Raw genomic sequence first — 22,400 nt, 5'->3', positions numbered from 1 at the left:
ATTCAGATATTTTCTGAATTCTGATAAATTCTGAAACAAACAAAAGCCAGCACTGATCCTGCCCTGCCCTGCTGTGATACTAAAGTGTTTGGCCCTAGTAGGATAAAGGAGATTTTTGCTCCACTTCAGGCAGCAAAATGTCTTCGGCCAGCACTACATGTAATCCTTGCACTGTTATAAAAAGGTAAAGGTAAAGGACCCCTGACAGTTAAGTCCAGTTGCGAACGACTCTGGGGTTGCAGCGCTCATCTCGCTTTACAAGCCGAGAGAGCCGGCGTTTGTCCGCAGAGAGTTTTTCTGGGTCGTGTGGCCAGCATGACGTAAGCTGCTTCTGGCACAACCAGAGCAGAGCACGGAATTGTCGTTTACCTTCCTGCCGGAGTGGTACCTATTTGTCTACTTGCACTTTTGGTGTTCTTTCTAACTGCTAGGTTGGCAGGAGTTGGGACCAAGCAACAGGAGCTTACCCCGTCATGGGGATTTGAACTGCTGACCTTCTGATTGGCAAGCCCAAGAGGCTCAGTGGTTTAGACCACAGCGCCACCCGCATCCCATGGGTGTACTGTTATACCTTCCACTAAATATAGGTGAATGTGTAGGGGAACCTGCAGGCCATGTTTACAGTGAGGATGTGCACAAACATAGAATGTCAGCACAATGCGCAGTGATGTAGCTGCAGAGCAGCAATTAGGCAAAGCCTGATGGAAAATCCATATTCCAATCTACTGCAAGTCAGTATTAATTAGACAGCAAAACAGATGGTCATGGTTACAGTCTGGTATCATTATATTGCCATGGCTATTCACTGCAAAAGCTTCATAAACATTTTTCCTCTTGTCTGGTCATTTTATATGCACTTTAAGGAATATTTAATAAGGCATTAAAACAAACCTCCCTCACTAATCTGGAATAATTGGTTCAAGATATATAACTGAACAGTCATGATCTTATGCCAATTCCTCCATTATATATGGACTTGTCAGAATTAAAAAACCCCCACTAAAAGTGGTTCATGCTGTGTGAATACACACACAGGCACATACAAATTAATTCTGCAAAAGCACAATATTAGCATTTAAAGGTTTCAGATTACACATTATTTGCACTGTATGTAGGCCCCCTTAAGGAGCTCAGGGCAGCATGTATTCCATTTCCCCCCTCAAAGACTTCGTGTGGTAAATTAGGCTGAAGGGTGTGTGAGGGAGAATGCAAAGAGAGTAAGTCAACACGGGTACAAAATGGCACTTTGATTCCCTCTTGTTAAGACTTCTGGGATGAGATAGACAGATAATATGCCATATTCAATGCCATGCGGTCAGTTTAAGGACTGATCAGGGAGTTGATTCCAGATCTTATCTGCCTGATGTCAGCACTTCGCTTTCCAACAGCTATCAAAATGGAGTTGCCCTCTGCCCCCACCCCCACCCCTATGTGACTAAGAGCTTTGATAGGGACAAGTCCCATTGACACCAACGGGAACTTTTTTCTAAGGTCCTTAGTTACACTGGGGAGGGCAATTTCCATTCCAATTATGACATGTCTTGGGTGGGGTGGGAGAGTGAAAATTGTTTCTTTTTTAGACTCCTCAGTTCCTGTAATTAGTTCAGGAAAAACGAAATATGTTCCAAGGCATTGTATTATTGACACAAGACTTGCGATAGCACAAGATAAGATGCACGTTCCAACTGAGGCAGGGAAGAAATCCTGCTCACACTATTATCAGTGTCCTAGAGCGAGTGATTAGACATTCACTGCTGAAGGATAAAGGACAGGTTGATGATACCTGACAACTGATTTTTACTTTATTTTTTTAATTAATATTTTCCAGATTGCCTTGTTTATAATAGAAAAACTTGGCCATTACATGTATTTTGCCATTTAAACTCGTGTACTTTTGTAAACCAGTGAGAAATTAGGAAGCAGTTGATATGGAGGGGGCTGGAGTTTATAAACACAGAGACATTATAACCAGCTTGAAATAATTTTGACAGCCCTAAAGGAAGGAGCACAATGGCATCACTTAACTCCTATCACAAGCTGACTTCTATTTTTGGAAGAAACTAAGGTCCTACTGAGATACAGCTCTGATAATACAGGCTAGATCAGCAGCTTGTAAACGGAATACTCTTTCCTTACATACTTTTGTGGCTTAAATTTTCATATGTTTTAGTAAAACCTGCCTATATTTTACAGGACTCAAAATACTAATACTAATGCCTGAGATGAAAAAGAAGGAAAGCATTGTCAAGAGCAGCCAAAGTTGGAGGGAGTTGGAAAGCAGTAAGATACTTTTGTTGAGTATTTATAGAACATACTGTATTTTTCTGTGTATAAGACAATGCTTTTTGCTAAAAAAAGAGAGGCAAAAATTGGGTGTCGTCTTACACATGGATAGTGAATGCAGAGGGGGGATGTGCAATTAATGGCAGCAGCAAGCAGGAGATTGGCAGCGGTGATTGGTAGGTGATTGGTGGCTGCAGTAAGGCCTGCTGACAATTGGCTGTGGCTGTGGCAATTGGGCAGGTGATTGGTGGCTGTGGTGAGGCGGGTAGATGATTGGCAGCTGCAGCAAGTGGGCAGGTGGGCTGGTGGTGGTGGCGAGCAAGCAGACAATTAGTGGCCACTGCAAGGTGTGTGATCAGCAGTGGCTGTGGCAAGTGATCGGCAGTGGCGGGCAGGCGGGAGGGCGATTGGAGGAAGTGACCTCCCCCCCCCACCAAAGCGAAATAACTTAATTTCTTAATTTTGGGTTAAAATAAATAGGGATCGTCTTATACATGGGGGCAACTTATACAGAGAAAAATACGGTAAAATACTGAAGGTAAGTCCCACTGAACTCAATAGGGCTCCTGAGTCACAATGTATAGGATTGCACTGCACATCACTCTTATTTCAACAGAACAGTTATGAGTGTATAACCCTCCCATAAACTGACTGCACTGCAAAATTTGGAGAAGTGTAAATTTCAAAGGATAGTTATGTTTCAGTTGGCATTTTGTTTCTGAAACTGCAAATTAGGTTAATTTTCCATTAAAATTCTTAGCAAACTGAATTTCTCCCCCACCCCTAGATATACATAGGACTGTGCAGTAAATCCTAGATCTATCCAACAGTGGCCTTTAAATATTGCTGTGAAAACCACCTTCATAAACCAATGACATCTGTCCATTCTTTTATCATGTATACCAAGAACTACAATGTTTATTCTTGTAATACTTTTGGCTATTCTCTTTGGGTCATACCTTCCCAAACCTTTTTCTGTTTGGGTTCCAATATACAGGTACAAAGGTGAGTAAGATTATATTTGCTGCCTGCCTGAAAGATATCCTGCTTAATACCAGGTTAAGCATTGCTAAGGAGGGAGTTCCAACCTCTTGACTGGCACAGTCATGCATGGAAAGAAGTATTTGTATTGGAAGTCAAAGTGCTAAGGAGTATGTTTAGGATCACAGGTAGGCAGAACACCTCAGCAACAGCTTGGGAAGACCTAGTCCCAATATGTATTTGTCCTGTAACTAATGCAATATACATGGACATCTTACACATTTCCGAGCACAATTCAAAGTGTTGGTGCTGACCTTTAAAGCCCTAAACGGCTCCTGAAGGAGCGTCTCCACCACCATTGTTCAGCTTGGACACTGAGGTCCAGTGCCGAGGGCCTTCTGGCACTTCCCTCACTGCAATAAATGAGGTTACAGGGAACCAGGCAGAGGGCCTTCTCGGTAGTGGCACCTGCCCTGTAGAACACAGGAAATAAGCAACTATCTTACTTTTAAAAGACATCTGAAGGCAGCCTTGTTTAGGGAAGTTTTTAATGTTCAATGCTGTATTGTGTTTTTAATATTTGGTTAGGTGCCGCCCAGAGTGGTTGGGGAAACCCAGCAATGGGTGGATATAAATAAATAAAATAATAATAATAATAATAATAATAATAATAATAATAATAATAGTCCAGCACTGAAATCTAGTGCAAAACGTAGCAGCTTTCATTGTCCTCTACAGAGTTATACATCTCTGCAGTATTGAGTGGAAAAAAGTTAAAATACTTTAGGAGTAACATAGCAACAAAAAAGCAAGTAAAATAACCTTAAGCCTCACACTTGCTTGCCACAAAGACTACTGAAAGAGAACTTTTCTCTCTTGTGATTCATGATTTATTCTCAATGGATTTCTGGAATGAGAAAACAGTAAGAGAAGCAAGGGTGTGTGGCATAGGTCAAGAAGAAGATTGCCATAGAATGGAATGGAAAACTGGAAGGAAGCAGCTAATGGAGAAAGGAAAAGCAACATGGGAAGGGAGTATCTCTGTTTTGGACTAGCTTAGCGATACAAACTTTTTAGACATACACTACTGGAAAATTTTACTGTTTCATCTTGGTAACAGTACACAGGCCCACCCCCTTCCTAAGCCAGTAACTTCAAACAATACACAGAGGGGAAATCTTAATTTTGATGGCTTTTGGATCAGGCCTCAGGAAAATGACTACATGTCTGGGCTGCTGTTTTGTGGAGGAAAATTGGAAGAGGAGATCTGAGAAGCACTTCCCCTAAAGCAAAGTCACATTCATGCACTCTCTGCATGGCATGCCATCCTTAACTGATTGATCAACAATGTACGGCTAACAGGTTAATTTTGCAATGAAGTACAGGAATGGAAGCAACACAATAAATGCACCTCACAGCCCAACCTAGGGTTGGTCTTCTGCTTACGTACTAGGTCCTCCACAGGAGAACTTTATTGTGCAATCCTCCCAGGTGATTGTGCCTTTGGGTTTCACTTGTACCACTTCTTGGGAGGGGACCATGAACTGATGCACACTTATGCAAGGGAGCTACTTCCATGCAGTTCCATGCCACGCAGATAATGTATACACAGGATGCTTCAATGGAAGGGGAATGGGGCAAGCCCGTGCACCCCCAACACATGTGCTTTGGATGGGTAAGGGTGGGGTGTGGTTTTTTTTGTTTAAATCCCCTACTGCTATTCATTGAAGTCTACTATCATAATCTTGTCTACATGCTGGCTGTGAGATATTTGTGGATTTGCCTATGCAGCTTTGCATTGTTGTCAGAAACACAGCATTAGCGCACTTTATCTCAGCCCCAAGCTATATTAACTGTTGTAAATTAGGTGTGATATTGTTATGGAACACAGTTCACACCACCAGTTGCCAACTTTTTAAAAACAGGCACACTTCTGTGCCTTTAGCATGGCACATACCTGTGTGAAAGGTAACTGCAATTTATCACTCAGCTCATTCAAGAGTAATTACTTCTTATTCTTCAAGGGAAACATGTCAACAGTTCTTTATATTAGCAAAAAGTATTCTCCTGAACATTCACGTCAATAAATGTCATTCTTTATCCCAGAGTAAAATACTAAAGGCTGCAACATTGTTCAATCTGTCTGCCAAGTCATTTCTAGACTCCAGTTTGAAGTGCTGATTATTACATACAAAGTCTTTAAACCATTTGAGGGCAGATTTTTTGATGGACTGTCTTCTTCCACATTAACATGCTCACAAACTGTGTATTTCACCAGAGGCCTTGTCCTGTGGCCCACTGTATTTAAGATAATCCACAGTGCACAGTACAATACACAACATTCTCAGCTGAATTGCCCTGTTAATGGAACTTCCTCTCCAGGAGGCCAGATTGGTCCATTATTTAATGACTGTACCTTGCAAGCTGCAAAATCATTCTTCTGTTTTGCCAGACCTTTAGTCTGGGCTGAGTTTCTGTTCCCCTGCAAGGATGTGTTTCATTGGTTCCAATTTTAGAAGTTACTACTTTTTATTAGTTATTGTACTTTTGCATTTTATTGTTTGCTTTTAATGGATTACAAATTGCCTTAGGGGCCCATCTGAGAAAAAAGGCAGGGTGCAAATATTCAGAGAAATAAATAAAATGAAATAACATAGGAGAAGAGGCTTGGAATCACATAAGTTGCCTCTCTGTTGGCCAGAAGAGCTGACCGCTTGATTAGAAGAGGTGTGTCTCTTTGGGTAATGTTTCATTTCTTTGGATTGCTAATCAAAGCATGGCAAATACGACAAGAAAACAAGCATCACCAGACATATTATTAATAGCAGCCCCCAGTAAAATGCAATCCACTGAGTGGGAATGGTGGCAAAAGTTGAGAGCAGAGCTGGGGAACCTCTGTCCACCCTCCACCGATACTGCAGCAATATAACTCCCATCATCCCTGACTATGCTGACTAGAGCTGATAAGAATTGAAGTCCAACAACTTCTGCAGGCTGAAAGGTTTCCCAGCCCTGGCTTATAGCATCTGATGAGAAGTGCTGTTACACAGTTATCAATAGCACTGCAGTTGAGATTAGGGCCTGAAAGTCCCAATTCCTTACTGTTTCAGGTGGAGCTAGTAAAAGCACTTGTGTGTCTCCCAACGTTAAGTGAGATGCAGTAATAATACAAGATGTCTACACCTACAGTATGATCGAAGGAAGCAGTGTCACAGCTGCAAGAGGCCAAGTACTTAGGAATGAAGAAAGTATGTAAATATTATAAAATCAGCTTTATAATAGCCATCATGGGAATGTGACTGGTCATGGTCTATTTGCGAATTTGGCTCTTTTGGCACTATACTGGCTTACATGCAATACTACTCACATAACTTTAGCACACATCATCTCTACATCCTGCTATCAAATGTTGTAAATTAGACATGATGTCAGTAGGGACTGCATTATTTCTTTTTATTAGAGCTGCCATCATATTTTTTTTCTGGCCCCATGTCAATGCCTTTAATTTGCTAAGTGATGCTTTTCCCACCTCTTAACTCCATGCCAGCAAAAGCTTCACCAGGTACATTTCTAGGTATCATGTGGCTGCTAAAACAAAAACAAAAACTACAACTGTGCCTTTAACTGTGCCAGCCTTATGTGTCACAGACACTTCAGGAGAAACACGAGCAATCTATCCAGTCCTATCCAAACTGAATATTTTTATCCAATGTGGCACACTCCTGGAGTTTACAGGAAGCCAGTTCCTTCTTTGAATGTATTTTAGTGCACTGGTTTCTTTATTAACCCTGAAGAACCTCTTTCTTCTGAGTTGTTTGTATTTTTCAACTAGCTTCTCCCTGCTGGGAAATAATTTTGCATTTGTTGAAAATCCAATACAAACATACTCCGCCCCCCCCGACCCCACAACGGAAGAGAACAGTGCCCAAAAATGTTATAAATGAGCCACTGAGTCTTAATTCAGTTTGCTTTGGAAAGTGGCTTTTGTCTGGTTGGAGCACAATAAATTTTCAGGGCTGTGCATTTCCTGACATGTTAACTTCTAACTTGTCGGAGCAATAGCTCATAAATTAAACAGCAATGATATGAGGCAAACAGGATGATTGGAGCAACATAATATTATGACACTATTTCCTGCCTTCCCATCAATGGAAGAATAACCTTATTGCTAAAATGGGATAAACTGATGTGAAGTTTGTAATATACTTTAGTTCTGTGCAGCTGTTTCACCCCCCCCCCCTGTTTCGCCCCCCCTTTAACTAGTAGATGCTACATGGGACCCACAAGACAGATCAAGATTGTGGTGTGTGTGTGTTTGTGTGTGTGTGTGTGTAGGCTTTAACCCTTTGCCTTCACCACAGTCCCCCTGCAACCCCCATCCCATGCCTGCTACTCACAATGGGAATCAATTGGAACTTTTATTCCATTACAAATAGGAGGTAAAGCAGTCAATTCCAATCAGAACTACAAGAAGAGCAGAGAACCAAAGTGCACCATGCTATTTCGCAGTCCCACTGAGCTGGCTACTAGTTGAAGAAAAAACAGCTGTGCACAACCAAACTGCATTATTATGTCTAGTTTTGCCCTAAGATAACTTGCATTGATGGAATGCCATTAATTCAATGGGACTGCAACAGCATAAATAGGGGCTGAGAATCACCATCTCTGTAATTTATATCACTGTAAGAAGATCATGCTGCATGACTTTCTCTGCACAAAAGTTACTTAATTACATCGCTGAAAGAGTGTCAAGGCAAGAGGTACATTATAGGAAAGATACTGAAAGTTAGAAGATTTGCTTGGGTTAGGACTTTGGTAAACCACGAATTCCCAAATGTTAAATTAGGACTGCAAGAATGACAGGGATGAATATGGGAGGCAATATATACAAGTAGAACAAAAATCAAAGGGGAGATAAGCTTTCCAGATGGAACAGACAGCGGGGTTCCTCTCAAATAGATAACATTATCTTGATTTGTCTCCTTGCTAAAACATTTTACTGGTGTAATGTATATTCTGCCTAAATGTGAACAATTAGAGATTCAACTAGCGATATACTTTGGCAATGCTGCCAAGCAGTTATACATGTTACTTAACATTTTAATTGTCTAAAGTCACATTTTTGCCTTACGGTACTAAGACCACACATATGGAAATAATTTGGCTAGTAGTTACCAAACCCTCTGGTTCACAGGCAGTCCTGATGCAAGGCATTCTGCCCCACTGACCTGAATAGAGAGTGATCCTGACTTTTTATATTTATTAAAATGGCTTTGTCATTCACAGTATCATATTTCAAGGCAGATTTATTTTAAATGGATTCAATTACTATGGACTAGAGTACTAAAATAAACTGTCTGAGCCAACCATGACCTAATTTACACTTTTATAATTTGCTTAAAGTCTATAATCTATAAGACATGCAACTTGAAATTTCTCGGTTTGGATTTTGCTTGTCCGATATTTACCAAATCTAGCTGAAGGAGAAGTTTCCCAAGTAACTGAAAAATATTTTCTGTCCTGTACTCATATGTGAAACTTTTTAAAATCGTTTCTGACAAGTTGTAACTTTAGTTCCCAGATATGTGCTGCATTATCTCTTGTTTTGAAGTAGGAGCCTCTGACTCCTAGAAGATATTGTTCCACACATGCTGGCCAGCCTTCCTCTTCTAAAGCTACACCTTTTTATCACTATGTCCAATCTTGAAAACTTGTACATGGCATTGCGAAGCTCAAGACTTTGCAACTGGGATTACAATAGCTTTTAATAAGTTAACTGTCTATTGATATGAAAACTCTATTACAAGTAGGTTCAACCGGAAATACAGTGATATTGAGTAGGATTGGGGAACCTACAGTGCAAATTGAATGTGAATGTTTTTTTTTAAAAAAACTTTCTATGACTGCATTCATGCACAGTGGGAATGTTTACATCATGGGTAGGCAAACTAAGGCCAGGGCTGGCCCAATCGCCTTCTAAATCCGGCCCACGGACAGTCTGGGAATCAGCGTGTTTTTACATGAGCAGAATGTGTGCTTTTATTTAAAATGCATCTCTGGGTTATTTGTGGGGCCTGCCTGGTGTTTTTACATGAATAGAATGTGTGCTTTTATTTAAAATGCATCTCTGCGTTATTTGTGGGGCATAGGAATTTGTTCATTTTCCCCCTTCAAAATATAGTCTGGCCCCCCACAAGGTCTGAGGGACAGTGGACCGGCCCCCTGCTGAAAAAGTTTGCTGACCCCTGGTTTACATCTTGCCTACAATCTAAGCAGCCCAATGTGCACAGAATTACAGTCTATGTTCTATTTTTTCTTCCATGGTTGAATACTATGTGTTTGTTGTCTTTGTTTTGTTTGTTTTCTGCATCACGTAATAATGGGAAAGGACCAGTTTTCACGTTCTGCTTCCTTCTGCTTTTCTCAGCATTTGACTCCTTGAAAATTACCAGTACAGAGGTACCTTGGGTTACAAGTGCTTCGGGTTACAAACTCCGCTAACCCGGAAGTAGTACCTCGGGTTGAGAACTTTGTCCCAGGATGAGAATGGAAACTGCATGGTGGTGGTGTAGCGGCAGCGGGAGGCCCCATTAGCAAAAGCATGCCTCAGGTTAAGAACAGTTTTGGGTTAAGAATGGACCTCTAGAAAGAATTAAGTTCGTAACCCGGGGTACCACTGTAAATGTTTTTTTTAGTTTTACTTTATATTTATTTGGATTTGGTCTGGGGTTTTTTGAAAGTAAAATAACAGAAACTGAATTTGGCACTTCTGGACCCAAGCAGAAAATGAATAAGGTATCAAACCAAGCTACATTAGCCTTGGTATGAAAATAAGCTTTTGATGGAAAGGAACTGGAATGGGACTCCATCCACTTTAAAGTCCTCAAATGCATATCCTTCAATGACAAATGGTAACCTTACTTTAGAGTCCAAGTATGCCATCCTGCTCTGAAGTAATGGTGCACATAAACCAGCACAGGGGACCCAGTGTTGATGCAGGAGAACAATCTGAGACCCAATGTAGATACAGCTACCCAAAGCACTCATGCAAAGCCCCATTAAATATGCAATAAAAGTGGCTTTTAGAGGGTGAGGCAGAATGGAGAGGACTGTGGAGAAGAAGAGCCTTGCATGACATTCAGAGTTGTCAGTGCCATTCCTGGGATGGTGGAGGCATGGGTTTACAAAACCTTTTGTAATAAAGCAGGGGTGGGGAATCTGGGGCCCTATATGTTGCTGGACTTCAACTCCCATCATCCATGACTATTGCCCAAGGTGGCTGGAGTTGATGGGAAAGAAAGTCCCAAAAACATGTGGAGAGTCACATATCCCTCACCCCTTTAAAAAAGCAGGGTTAAGAGGGAAGCTTCAAGATTCTGCTGCTCTGTTAAAAAACAGACTTGCACTTAAGTTACGGCACATGTTATAGCTTATTCCATAACAGTAGATAATTGAGAATGCCTTCATCATTGGGGGGGAGGGGTGGAATTTATCCATACGTCTCACAGGGAACATAATTGGAGATTTTCAGAACTTTATATTAACTGCAGTACCTGGAATTTTGAAAATATTTGACTTTTATTTCTACATCTCCTTAATTGGAGTTTTTAAAGTAGAGGTTGGCTGGCCATCTGTCATGGATGCTTTAGCTGGGATTCCGGCATTGCAGGGGGTTGGACTAGATGACCCTTGGGGTCCCTTCCAGCTCTACTATTCTACCATTATCTGTCTCTGATCACCTGAGTGATTATGTGGCTGATAGAGCCTACAGTATTTTGGGGGAAGGGGATGACAGATGCCCCTAATTTGATGCCTAAATCTAAATGGAATTCTCTTGAATGTCTGTTTACTTGAGTGCCAATATACCAGCATACTGCCATTGTTATTCCACTTTCCTGCTTTGAAACATGCAACTTTCTTCCAAGGCCACATTCATCTGCACACACTCTTGGGTGCAGGGGAGAAGAGAAGCAGGACTGTGCTGTATAGGAAACAAGCCACACTATAAAAATGAGTGGAGTTGACATCTATTTTAAAAATGCCCCTTGAGACCCATGATTTCACAGTCTTTAGAAAAACTGTTAAATTAATGAGAGCCATAAAAACAAAACTCCAAGCCTTAATACTGTTTAGAATACAAAAAAAAAAAGGTCTTAGGTGGCAAGAAAAGCAGAGGTACATTTCACGTAACATGAAACTGGCAAAGCAATAATCCATCTCTCGTTGGAATACGAATTCCACTAATTTCCTCTGTGTGGTTCAAAGCTGTCAAATGGAGCCTAATCTTTTATTAGTTTCCCAAACAGTCACCACCCCACAGAGGAGCTAAATAAGCCTTAAGCATAGCAGCTTTGAAACTGGAACTTGCATAGCTATTCAAAAATAAAATAAATGACCCACTGCCAGGCTAAAAATTTTACAGTCATGTTTATTGCAGCTCAGTGTTAGAGGCAAGACCTGTGATTATATTTTTGACAACAGTTGTCACATTTAACCAAGATAGAGGAAAATCCCCCAAAGCACAGCCAAATAAATCACCATACCTGCTATTGGGTGAATTCCTGTAACTATGCCTGAACCTGCTCAGCTGAAAATCAGTGCAGTCTCTGCTGCTTAAATATGCATCTTTCAACAAAACAATATAGCAGAGGGGAATTTGCTGATAGCTTAATACTACTGGTTTCAATGTGATATACATCCATAAGCTCCTACTTCTGACACAATCTGGGCATATTTATATTAAAGCAAGGAAACTACTACGAGCAAGAAGGGTTCCTTCAGAAAATGGGTGTCTCTTATACAAATCAGAACAAAAAGAGACACAAACAGGCACGTGCGCATGCACAAACACAAAACAGAAGTGGATGAAGAGGGGTGGGAAATGAAATAAAGAATTTGAGGCTCTTGTCACTAAGAAAATTAAGAACAAGGATTTAAAAAAAAATCTTTAAAAATCCAGCTGGGAGGAAGTCAGACGACAAGTGAACTAAAGATGTGCTAAATAAGTATGAAGAAATTGCAGACTAGTTGAATAAATTCAGTCCTACACTGAAGCTGTAGGACAAAAATCCAGGAAGTCTGAGAAACAGTGTGGTGTGAAAGTTGGACTGGGACCTGGAAGAGGGGGAGAACCTTGTACACCACCATGAGCTCATTGGAAAAAGGGTCTGGATTTGGCAACCCCACATTTTAAGTGCTCTAAACCTATTAAGAAAACTAAAAAAAAAAAAACCAACACTCGAGATCCAACTTATGGCACCCATATGAGAAATCCAGGCATCCCACTGTGGGCTTCTTAGCTCTGCCCTGACTCCAACCAACTTGTTGCTTGCTTTTAGAGCTCCATAGCAGCAGGGCTTGTCTTCTTCTCCATCAGTGATGAACCACAGCTACAGTACAGCCTGTTATTGTTGTGGAGGAAAATGGGAGGAAGTAGGAGAATGGATCTGTTAAAGCAATAGGCACTACATCTGAAGTAGCACCTAGTAAACCAAGCTGGTATGGATACCTACTCATCACACCCCAATAATGTGCTGCCTTGTCTGTCAAGCCAGTGTGTTTAGGTCTCTTTCATATTTACTACCCATGAGTCAGGTCTTAAGCCAAAAATAACTAAATTCAGTGAAAAAAATTTTTTGGGAGGCGCAATGGGTAATTTAAAGTAACCGTACACATACATTTTAGATTAAATTACATGTATGTGGCTAATCTGGGTTTCCTGAGCACATCTCTCTTCTCTGCCCCCTTCTGGTGCTAAACACATATACCAAGCATGTACCATACATACCAAGCAAACACACATACCAAGCATGTTAGGTTTTCAGATACAATTCTACAATTGTAGGGGTAGCAAAGCTGTATAGCTGAACACAGGGGTAATAAAGACCCCAACAGTAGTTTCTGTTGGATGTCTGTTGCTTCATTAACATAATAACAACACTGTTTTCCATGCTGAGAAGCAATTATAACAGGAATCTCTCACATTTCCTCATAGTAGTAAAAGTGCCCTTACAACACAAACCGTGGCATGTGTGTTAAAACATACCACCATACACGTAATGCTTTGGACTGCTTTACACCTGCAACGTTTGTTTAAAAAGAAAAACAATAGGTGTTGAAACAGGAGGAACAGCCTTTCTTTTACCCCATTCCCTTCTCCTGAGTATAACTTAAATAGACATGGCCAATAATTTGCCACAGTATGATAATTTGGCTTCCAACACATTAGCCATTCGGTACCTCAAGCAAATTCCTGCGAATCTGAGCATTTTTTATAAGCAGGTTTATGCTCATAGATTTGCTTTAAATTCCCTCTTTTTAAATGAAGTGAGCTTTCAATAGGGCATTGTTAATGAAAGCACGACATGTAAAAGGAGAGCTATTTTGGATCTTCATTATATATCTTTTTAAAGAGCCCATCAGGATGCTTTTGAAGGTTCATGCTCAAGAGTTTCCAGCAGTAGAAACTTTATTGCAAATTACTTGGGCTTCAGGTTTGGGACCAACGTAGGTTTGCTACACAAAATGACTGTTATCATTTAGTGCTACAGAAAGTGGTTTAAGATTGCCCATGATTCTGCCTGTCATTAGCTAGAATACATTCTTCCCTCTGCACCCATTTAACCCAATCCCTCTCATCTTCCATACCACTGCTCAAGGTAGATTCATCAGTGTAACTTGGAAAGTATAATCATATGTTGTTACTGTTCCCAGTAATGGAAAATTGGATTTTGATATGGCTACTTGCCAATAGACCTTCTTTTCTTTAAAGCCTGTAATACCATAAACGTAGAACCCTTGGAAAGAGAAGAAAAAGATGTTTCCTGGGAAGCAAATATTTCTCTCCTCTTCAAGATTCCAAAGTGTTCCTTAGAGTGAACACTGACACACAAGCTGATAAGCAATGCTGAAAAAAGGTCAGTTCGAACACAGATTCTGCCTGAATTTTAGAAACCCTGCTACTAAGACTTCTCCCAATTTATCGAAATGCCACCCACAGTATTCTGCGTGTCACACCGGAGCTGACTTGATCTAGTAGGTTTTGTTTGTTAGGTACGCTCACCATTTAACACACGAGATGAGAGGAAACACAGGTTATTTTTTCTTTGCAAGTTTTAGATCAAATGCTCCATAAAGTTAGGGGTGCCTGACTTTTAACCTGCTCCTGTGTCCTTAACAGCAAATGCAGAAGCAGTAGTTGAACTGGTAAAGCTTTTTCTCTCCTGTTTGATATCTGCATGTCAAACTGTTGTCAAAGGCACAAGAAGGAGTAAAAAGGGGACAGTTTTGCATATAGTTCTTAAGAGCCTTTCTGGCTGGAACTACTGGAAGATTTACAAGGGAAAAAATTAAGTTTTCCATTGGCTTGCTACATTTGACCACGAGGCTCCCCTGCCCCAGTATGAATTGCAATTACTAGGATCCAAGAATTCACATATGTCAGATTAATTTAAAGAGTGAAATAATCTATTGTACTTCCATTTTTGTTCTGCTGGTTTTTTATGTGCTTAAACTGTTTGCCAATAATTTGATATAAATAACAAATTATAAAATCAATAGTATTCAGTTTCAAATATTTAGATACGCTATGCAGGACAGTTTAAATGTTTAAAATTCCTGGGAGCCAGCATCATTCTTTACCTAACAGGTAGAAATACCTGCCTGAAAAGGGTACAGGAACTGACTCTGCACTTCATTACCTAATCTACTGTAAGTCTCATATACCATGATTAAGCCAACCCAGATCTGTGGGAAGGGTTACAAACATAAAGGGTTCTCCTCTAAAACAACATTATTACTAGATCAGAACTAGAATTACAAATTGAATCCCAAGCACAAGCACTTAGATCACTGCATTAGAGCGACAGATGTATTTAATCTTCCTTAGTTATGGAGGTTCTAGGCAGTCGTAATCATCTCAGTTATGGATATCTGCAGAGAAATGCATGAAGTCTTAATAATGAAATGCTTATTCTCATAATAAACATAAGCGGAGTGCTTAAAATAGGGCTGGCTCACCCTTTTCAGCCCAAAGAACAAAGACACACAGAAGAAGAGATATACAGTGATACCTCAGGTTACACACACTTCAGGTTATATACGCTTCAGGTTACAGACTCTGCTAACCCAGAAATAGTACCTCGGGTTAAGAACTTTGCTTCAGGATGAGAACAGAAATCGCGCAGCAGTGGCACGGCACCAGCGGGAGGCCCCATTAGCTAAAGTGGTGCTTCAGGTTAAGAACAGTTTCAGGTTAAGAACGGACCTCCGGAACGAATTAAGTGTGTAACCAGAGGTACCATTGTATACACAATACCCTCCCCATTCCTTTGCTGATGTGTGGAGGGAATTTTCTCCCCATCATGATGCTGGGTTGGGCACTGGAGGGCAGAGAGAAACCTTTCCACCAAGCCCAACGCTATGATGGAAGGAAGATTGCTTTTTACAGATCCGTCTCAAAAACGGCTATTATATTACTACTGTGCTGCTGGGCTGGACAGAGTTGAAACGCCCAGGGCTTCAATGGAGAAGAAAATCCCATCTACTCAGAAAATCCCAACTCTCATTCTTCTGCTGGCCTTATGATTGGTAAAACAGGCAACAGCAATGGTGCTGAACAAGTAGTTGGTGCTCTGGTAACAGAAAGAAACCCTCTGATTTGCTCCACTCTTTCCCTGGGACAGCTTAGGAACCATCAGAACATTCATTTCTGTTTCTGTGCATTTGAACCCCTGTCTCCAATTATTGTTGTTGTTGTTGTTGTTGTTGTTGTTGTTGTTATTTATACTCTGTCCATCTGGCTGGGTTTCCCCAGCCACTCTGGGTGGCTTCCAACAGAATATTAAAAACATGATAAAACATCAAACATTAAAAACAGGGCTGCCTTCAGATGTCTTCTAAAACTCAGATAGCTGTTTATTTCCTTAGCATCTGATGGGAGGGCATTCCACAGGGCGGGCACCACTACTGAAAAAGCCTTCTGCCTCATTCCCTGTAACCTCACTTCTCACGGGGGGGGGGGGGACCGCCAGAGGGGCCTTGGAGCTGGACCTCCTAGGCCCTAGTACAACAGTACAACCACAACACCACATTGGTTGACTTTAGGAGAATATTAGGAAAAACATCTTGAAGGTGAAAACCATTAGAAATGGAAATAATTAGGCAGAGGATTGGTAGGGACAGCCATCTATTGAGAATGTTCTAGGTCTGCATTTCCTGCAGCAGGACAGGGGTTACAAGGTTCCATCCAATTCTAGACATATATAATTCAATTTAAAAAGTGATGTAAAATCCTCCTTCCAGTCATATTGATGAACATTTAGTAATTCAGCTTGAGTCTGATACGATTTTAAAAGTAAATGGAATATAGCTTTGCTCCACATTTTAATAAACTCATAGGAGCCACAAACTCTTGCATAAGCCATTGAGCTTTGAGCTCAATATACTTCAGTTCTACTCTAGCTTTAATCACATACAAATCTTTTAAACATCTCTGTATGAAGCATAAACCAAAGATTGTAATAACAAGAAAAAGAAGCTGTTAATATTAGCTGCCTTTAAATTAATTACATCTGTAATTTTCAGTAATGAGGATAACTGCAAAGGCAAAGAACATTTTTAGGACACCGTGGCTCAGTTGAATTGAATCCATAACGAGAAGTTAATAGAAGTTTGTTTGCATTAAGCAAAGGGATTCTGCTTAGCTGAATAAAGAACTACTGGGTCACTGCCACCAGAGCTATATGTGTTATGTTATGGATGTTTGTATGTGACACCAATAAAAGTTTTGATGATGATGAAGCAAAGGGAATATCGCAATTGTAAAAGATGCCTCTCCAATTTGGTCCAGGAGGAAGTATTGCTGGTTCTTCTTGAAGTTATCTTAATTCCTGCATTGCACAGGGTTGGACCAGATGACTCTTGAGATACCTTCCAACTATACAATTCTATTATTCTATCCCCCCCACCTGAGGTGTATGAATGCACTTTAGAAGATACCACAGAAGAGTGAACAAATCTGGACTAGGGCTGTTAACTCTAGATAGAGTTGTGATGGTTCAATATTCTGGTGGCAGTGGTTGCAGGAAATACGTCCTTCCAGCTTCATCTTACATAATAACTGTCCCTTTCTCTTTCTTTCTCTTTGATAAACCAGACCTGGTCTCAGTCATTCACCTTCAGATCAGACCACTTTAATGTTCACTATGTGGGGCTGCACTTGAAGACAATCTGGAAGTTTCAGATTTCAGCAACCAGAAGCTTGGACAGGAGCCAATCAATCAGTTCATATTACACAGATCTTGTACCAGCTTAACTGATCTTGTTTCCAGGCTTAATGCAAGAAGCTGGTTTTGACCTCTGAAACCCCAAATGGCCTGGGGCCAGTATTTCCCAATAATCCCTACAATCTCCCCTACATTTCTTAGACATTTAGTTCAGCAGCCAAGAACTGGACCCTCTCCCATGAGAGGTTTGTACCACACTTTTAAATGGGGGTGAAGAATGCATAATTTCATCAGTCTTTTTGCAGATTATCATTCTATTCTGCTATACTGGGGCAGATGGGGCTCGTCAACCTGGGAAGGTAGCTTACCTAGAAGAACGAAAATTCTGAACCTAAGCCTCTGCTGCCTTGTGGGGTATATTTAAGAGAAGGAAAGGCTAAAAGATAAACTCTACACAAACTTGGAGTGCAGTCTCTAAGATAGGGCCTCATACACCTCCTACCAGCAACTCCTGCAGCCAAGCCCAGGACCTCCATACACACTGCTGAGGCCTGAAGAGGTCACTTCAGGGCTGCTAATGCACACTCCATTGTCTCTCAAGACGGACAGATGCCAACAACAAACTGCTACTGCCTTTTTCCTTTTTTAGGCTGCAGTCTTATTCACTCTGACCTGGAAACTCAATGGGAATTAATTTTGAACTGACTTATACAGGATAGCATGTTTTAGAGATTGCCATGGGATTTACTGACATTTGTGTTGTTATTTTGCTTTCCCCCATTGTCTCAAAGGGGCTGCATTTTGATCTCTTTGCTGATTCCAACTGGAAGACACAATTATAGCAAATGGGAACTCACTGAATTATCATTATTGCATCTATTAGTCTACTTCAAATGTATCCAACTGACTTAACAAGATAAAGCAGATAAAATCTTTCCTTAGGTACTTTTACATTCATTTACACCTCTCTACATTTTTATCATCTACTTCTAGTTTAACACTTCAGTATTGGGGAATCTGCCATTTGAACAAACTCTCTGAGTGCTTTCAATATTTAAAACAGCAGCATTTGGCTATTTTCTGTTATCCAGAAGCTGATTTTCCAAGCACAGTAGCTATTATCAAGTCCAGATCTCAAGATTCTGAGCCAACATTGAATTATTGCCTTGGTAGACAAAAACTAATTTTGATGTATAGATGTGTGTGTGTATTGCAGTTGTTTTGTATAAAGACCTCTGCATTCTCATGTTCATTACTACAAAGTTTTTGCTATCATTTACAGTCTTATGGGTGGTCTACTATTTCCACTAATGTTAATGCTAGAAGACCAAAGCAGGGTTAAATTAGGCAAGCACCATTAACTCCAAGACAGCTGCATGTGTACGCACGAGTAAGTTCTCTCTCATCTACCTGTAACTCAACTGTATATCTATCTCTTTTGTCTTCTGGTAATCATACAAAGGCCAAGAGAAAGAAAAAAAAAAAGAAAAGCAGAGAATCTCCCCCCCTGCTTCTATAGGTGAATTAATTCCAGACCATGGATTGCTTAATGTTTAACCAATAACAAAGTAAACTATTTCCATCTGAAATGCCAGATATTCATGTGGAACAGTCTTCCCCCTGAAATTTTGTTATATTATTAAAACTACTCCTTCACCTCGAAAACAGACAGGGTTTCTGGCAAGCAACGTAAACCAAAAAAATGGAATCTATATGTGTAATCTAGCTCACAAAACAGTACAAACCTGAAGAACACATGTGGAGAGGTGGTAGAATAAGGATTTTTTAAACAACTTTATCCTATGTACGCTTACTTAGAAGCAAACTCCATTAATGTCATTACAACTGTGTAACTGAACTTCATGGTTTTATTAGCCAACCTACTTTAATGCATGTTATTAAATCAATCAGGAACAATTCATGTTTATCAGATGGCTGAATTCAGCACATATTTTTTAGATGGGAATTGCCAGCAGAGGTCACCATTGCTTTAAATGGCCATGATAAACAGTGACATTTTCAAAAACTGTAATGGATGGTCTGGGAGAGCTCCATCAGCCTGGTCTGGACTGACATTATGTGACAGAACTGAATTTTGTACTACTGTATTTCCATGCATGTTACACTTTATGGAGTTTAAGCAAAAATGAAACAGTTTCATTTTCAACAGCTGAACACAACCACAATACAAGCAGAATTAAATTGTTTAGTACAAATAATAAATGCACCTCTTCTTTAAACTGATGCTTAGAAAACAAACTACAGCGATCTGTACGTGTGTCTTGAAACAAACTTTCCCCCCTTTGAAATACATGCAAGTGACACAGAATTTTAATGTGTACATAAGCAAAACAGATCTGCATCAACAAGTGGGATCTATCTCACCAACACAACTTCAGACTTCATAATATACTAGCTGAATTTATCTTTGTATGTTGCACTGTAAAGGATAAGCACTTTCCATTCAGAAACAAGTTAGTTTTCTTGAATTGAAACTTTGACACTTTGAAGCAAGTTGAACAGACACAATTTCACAACTCTTTAGCTTTCTGCCCATTTTTAACATGAGAAAACAGAGAACAACTAAAAGAAGAAGAGCAAGGTTGCTTCTGAGCAAAGTTGTGCTTACCTAATACTAGGAGAAAGTAATGAGCAACTGAAACTTCATGACTTCCTCTCCTAGCATCTTGTGAAACAGATTTTGTCCCTTAAGGGTGAGTTCTCTGCATTTCTCAAGTTGCTGAATTATCGTTATCCCAATTCCATATACTCCTTTGAAAGTGACTGTATCACTGAACAATGTCTCCAGATGTTTCAAAGATTGTTAAGCAATGATTCAGATACTTGATGCTAAGGTCCTGATCATCTTTGGCTCAATATATGACTCATCTAACCCATTTGGCCGTTGGTCCTTATTATCTTTTTTTGTCCTGTAGGCGAATGCCTGACTCCCCCCCACCCCCAATAATACAATTTCATGGATCATAATGACGTTTCTCATTTTATAGCAGTACAGTGCCATGGAATTATTTAATGATGGAATGTTGATCAAACAATGAGAGCATCACTGGAACCACGTAAGATAAAGTAAAGCTAACATGAGGTGTTCTAGACAGAATCTCTTCCTACAACTTAACAACAAAGTTCTGATGCATATTTTCAGTTAAGCTAAGGTACAAGGCTACGTTATGCTGTACAAGAGAAAACCCACACCTAGCTTATACAAAGGATTTACAGTAATACACTTCGATGCTCACAAATTTTCAAGCTTGTGCAATTTGGGGGGGGAAACCAGCCGGACGAGCACACTATTCATATATCCATTTATTTCCTGCAGGTTTCCCACCGGACAAGGCAATGCTCAAAAGTTAAAGGGTGGAAGAAACAGATCCACAAACTGTCCCAAGGAGCTACATAAACAAAACAACCCCCTCCCGTTCATCTGCTCGCCTCTTTCCCTTCTGCCTGGCATTCGCTTTCAGGGGTGGAGGAAAAAGCTTAATCACAAACCATAAATCAATGAGCACCGTCAGTTTCCATCCTGTCCCAGCAGGGAGTTTGTAGCTGGAGGGGAACTCAGCCCTGTACGTGTCTGGGGGCTTTAAAAAGTGTAAAAACAGCCCGAGAGAACCACAGCCTTGGCCCTGATTTACACCAGAATGCCATAGGCATTTTTCCCCCGTGCGACCATACGCGGAACTAGGCGAAAACGGGCGACTCACGCCGTTTATGGATTTATTGATTTGATGAGGGACCCCTGCGCCCTCTAAGCCACGACTTTCGGACGGGGCTGCTGCTCCCCAGAGAAAGACGCGCCACTAATCTTCGCTCATCCCAGAGGCTGCTGGGCTTGCTTGGTCCAACCCCCCGAGGGACCTTCCTGCCAAGGTGCCATTTCCAGTGACAGCCCCGGGACCGCAGCTGGCGGGCTTGGGAGTTGGCCCGCGTCCCCTGCGGCCGGCCCCTCCCCGCCAGGGCAGCCCCGCAGCAACTTCTCCTCCCGCGCCTGCTGCGTCCATTGGCCCAAGGCGGGCTGGCGACTCACCTCAGCGCTGCGACCGCGGGCAGGTGGAGAGAGGCCCCCCTAGGAGCTGCTGCTGCCGCCGCTGCTGCTGCTGCCGCCGCTATAGGCGCCGTCGCGCAGGCTCACGCACGGGATCCTCGAGCGCCTCGCTCCGTGGCCACTTTCCCAACGCACGCGAGCCATTCACTTCGCGCGCGCGCCGCAGCCTCATCCACGGCGCTCTCGCTCAACTCCGACCCAGCCGCCGCTGCTGTTGCGGCAACTGACTCACGAGAGACAGGCTCGCCTGGGTCCTAGCGCCATAAAAAAAAAAGGCGCGGGAGCTGCACAGACTCGCCGCGCTTAGCCCAGAGACGCTGGGCGGGAAAGTCCCCTGAGGGGGCGCGGAGCGACTCCCGGGAAAGACGTCGCTCGCCCAGGCCGCCCGCGAGCTTTTTCCCGCCCTCGCGCTCGTCCGCCTTTGCTGCGCTCTCGAGAGGGACTCGCCGGCACGTGCGCGGCTCCTGTCTCCTGCGGGAGATGAATGGAAATGCAGGCGAGCGCCTCGGGAGGCTGCTCGACTTCTGATTGGAGGAGGGCGGGCGGAGCGCCCGGCGAGGAACCTCCCACTCCGCGCAAAGGAAGGCGAACGTTCCAAGCCCCCTCGAGTCATCTGTTTGGGGGCGATTATCCAGTTTCGCGCCGGAATTATCTGGAATAATTAAATTTGGCAGCTTTTTTTTTTTTTTAGTTCTTCCTGGAGGTCCACTATAAAATACCTGCTCCGTAAGCAAGAAATCATCCCAGTTCCTGTCGAATTGAACTTTGAAAGAGCAGTAAAGTAGATTCATAAAAAGCAAGGTTTGGATTCATGAAGAATGCAGAGTAAACCCGATTCACAGGTAGAT

At 41.6% G+C, this 22,400-nt stretch overlaps 1 protein-coding gene across 3 annotated transcripts in view; it reads right to left on the bottom strand.

Moving 5' to 3' along the window:
- Window positions 1-21,994, bottom strand: part of NGF (nerve growth factor) — a 53,967-nt gene extending 31,973 nt beyond the window's left edge. For 2 of the 3 annotated variants that reach the window (XM_081917433.1, XM_081917432.1), the window contains exon 1: window positions 21,535-21,994. The gene's annotated coding sequence lies outside the window, so the exon portion shown is untranslated. Of the gene's footprint in view, window positions 1-21,016; window positions 21,164-21,534 lie in introns of those variants that run through there. The other variant, XM_081917430.1, reaches the window with a different exon arrangement.
- Window positions 21,995-22,400: the final 406 nt, after the last annotated feature.

This window comes from Podarcis melisellensis (genome assembly GCF_964234715.1).
Source record: "Podarcis melisellensis genome assembly, chromosome: 6".
Classification (NCBI taxonomy): Eukaryota; Metazoa; Chordata; class Lepidosauria; order Squamata; family Lacertidae; genus Podarcis; species Podarcis melisellensis.
This window is presented reverse-complemented; position numbering and strand designations above follow the sequence as displayed.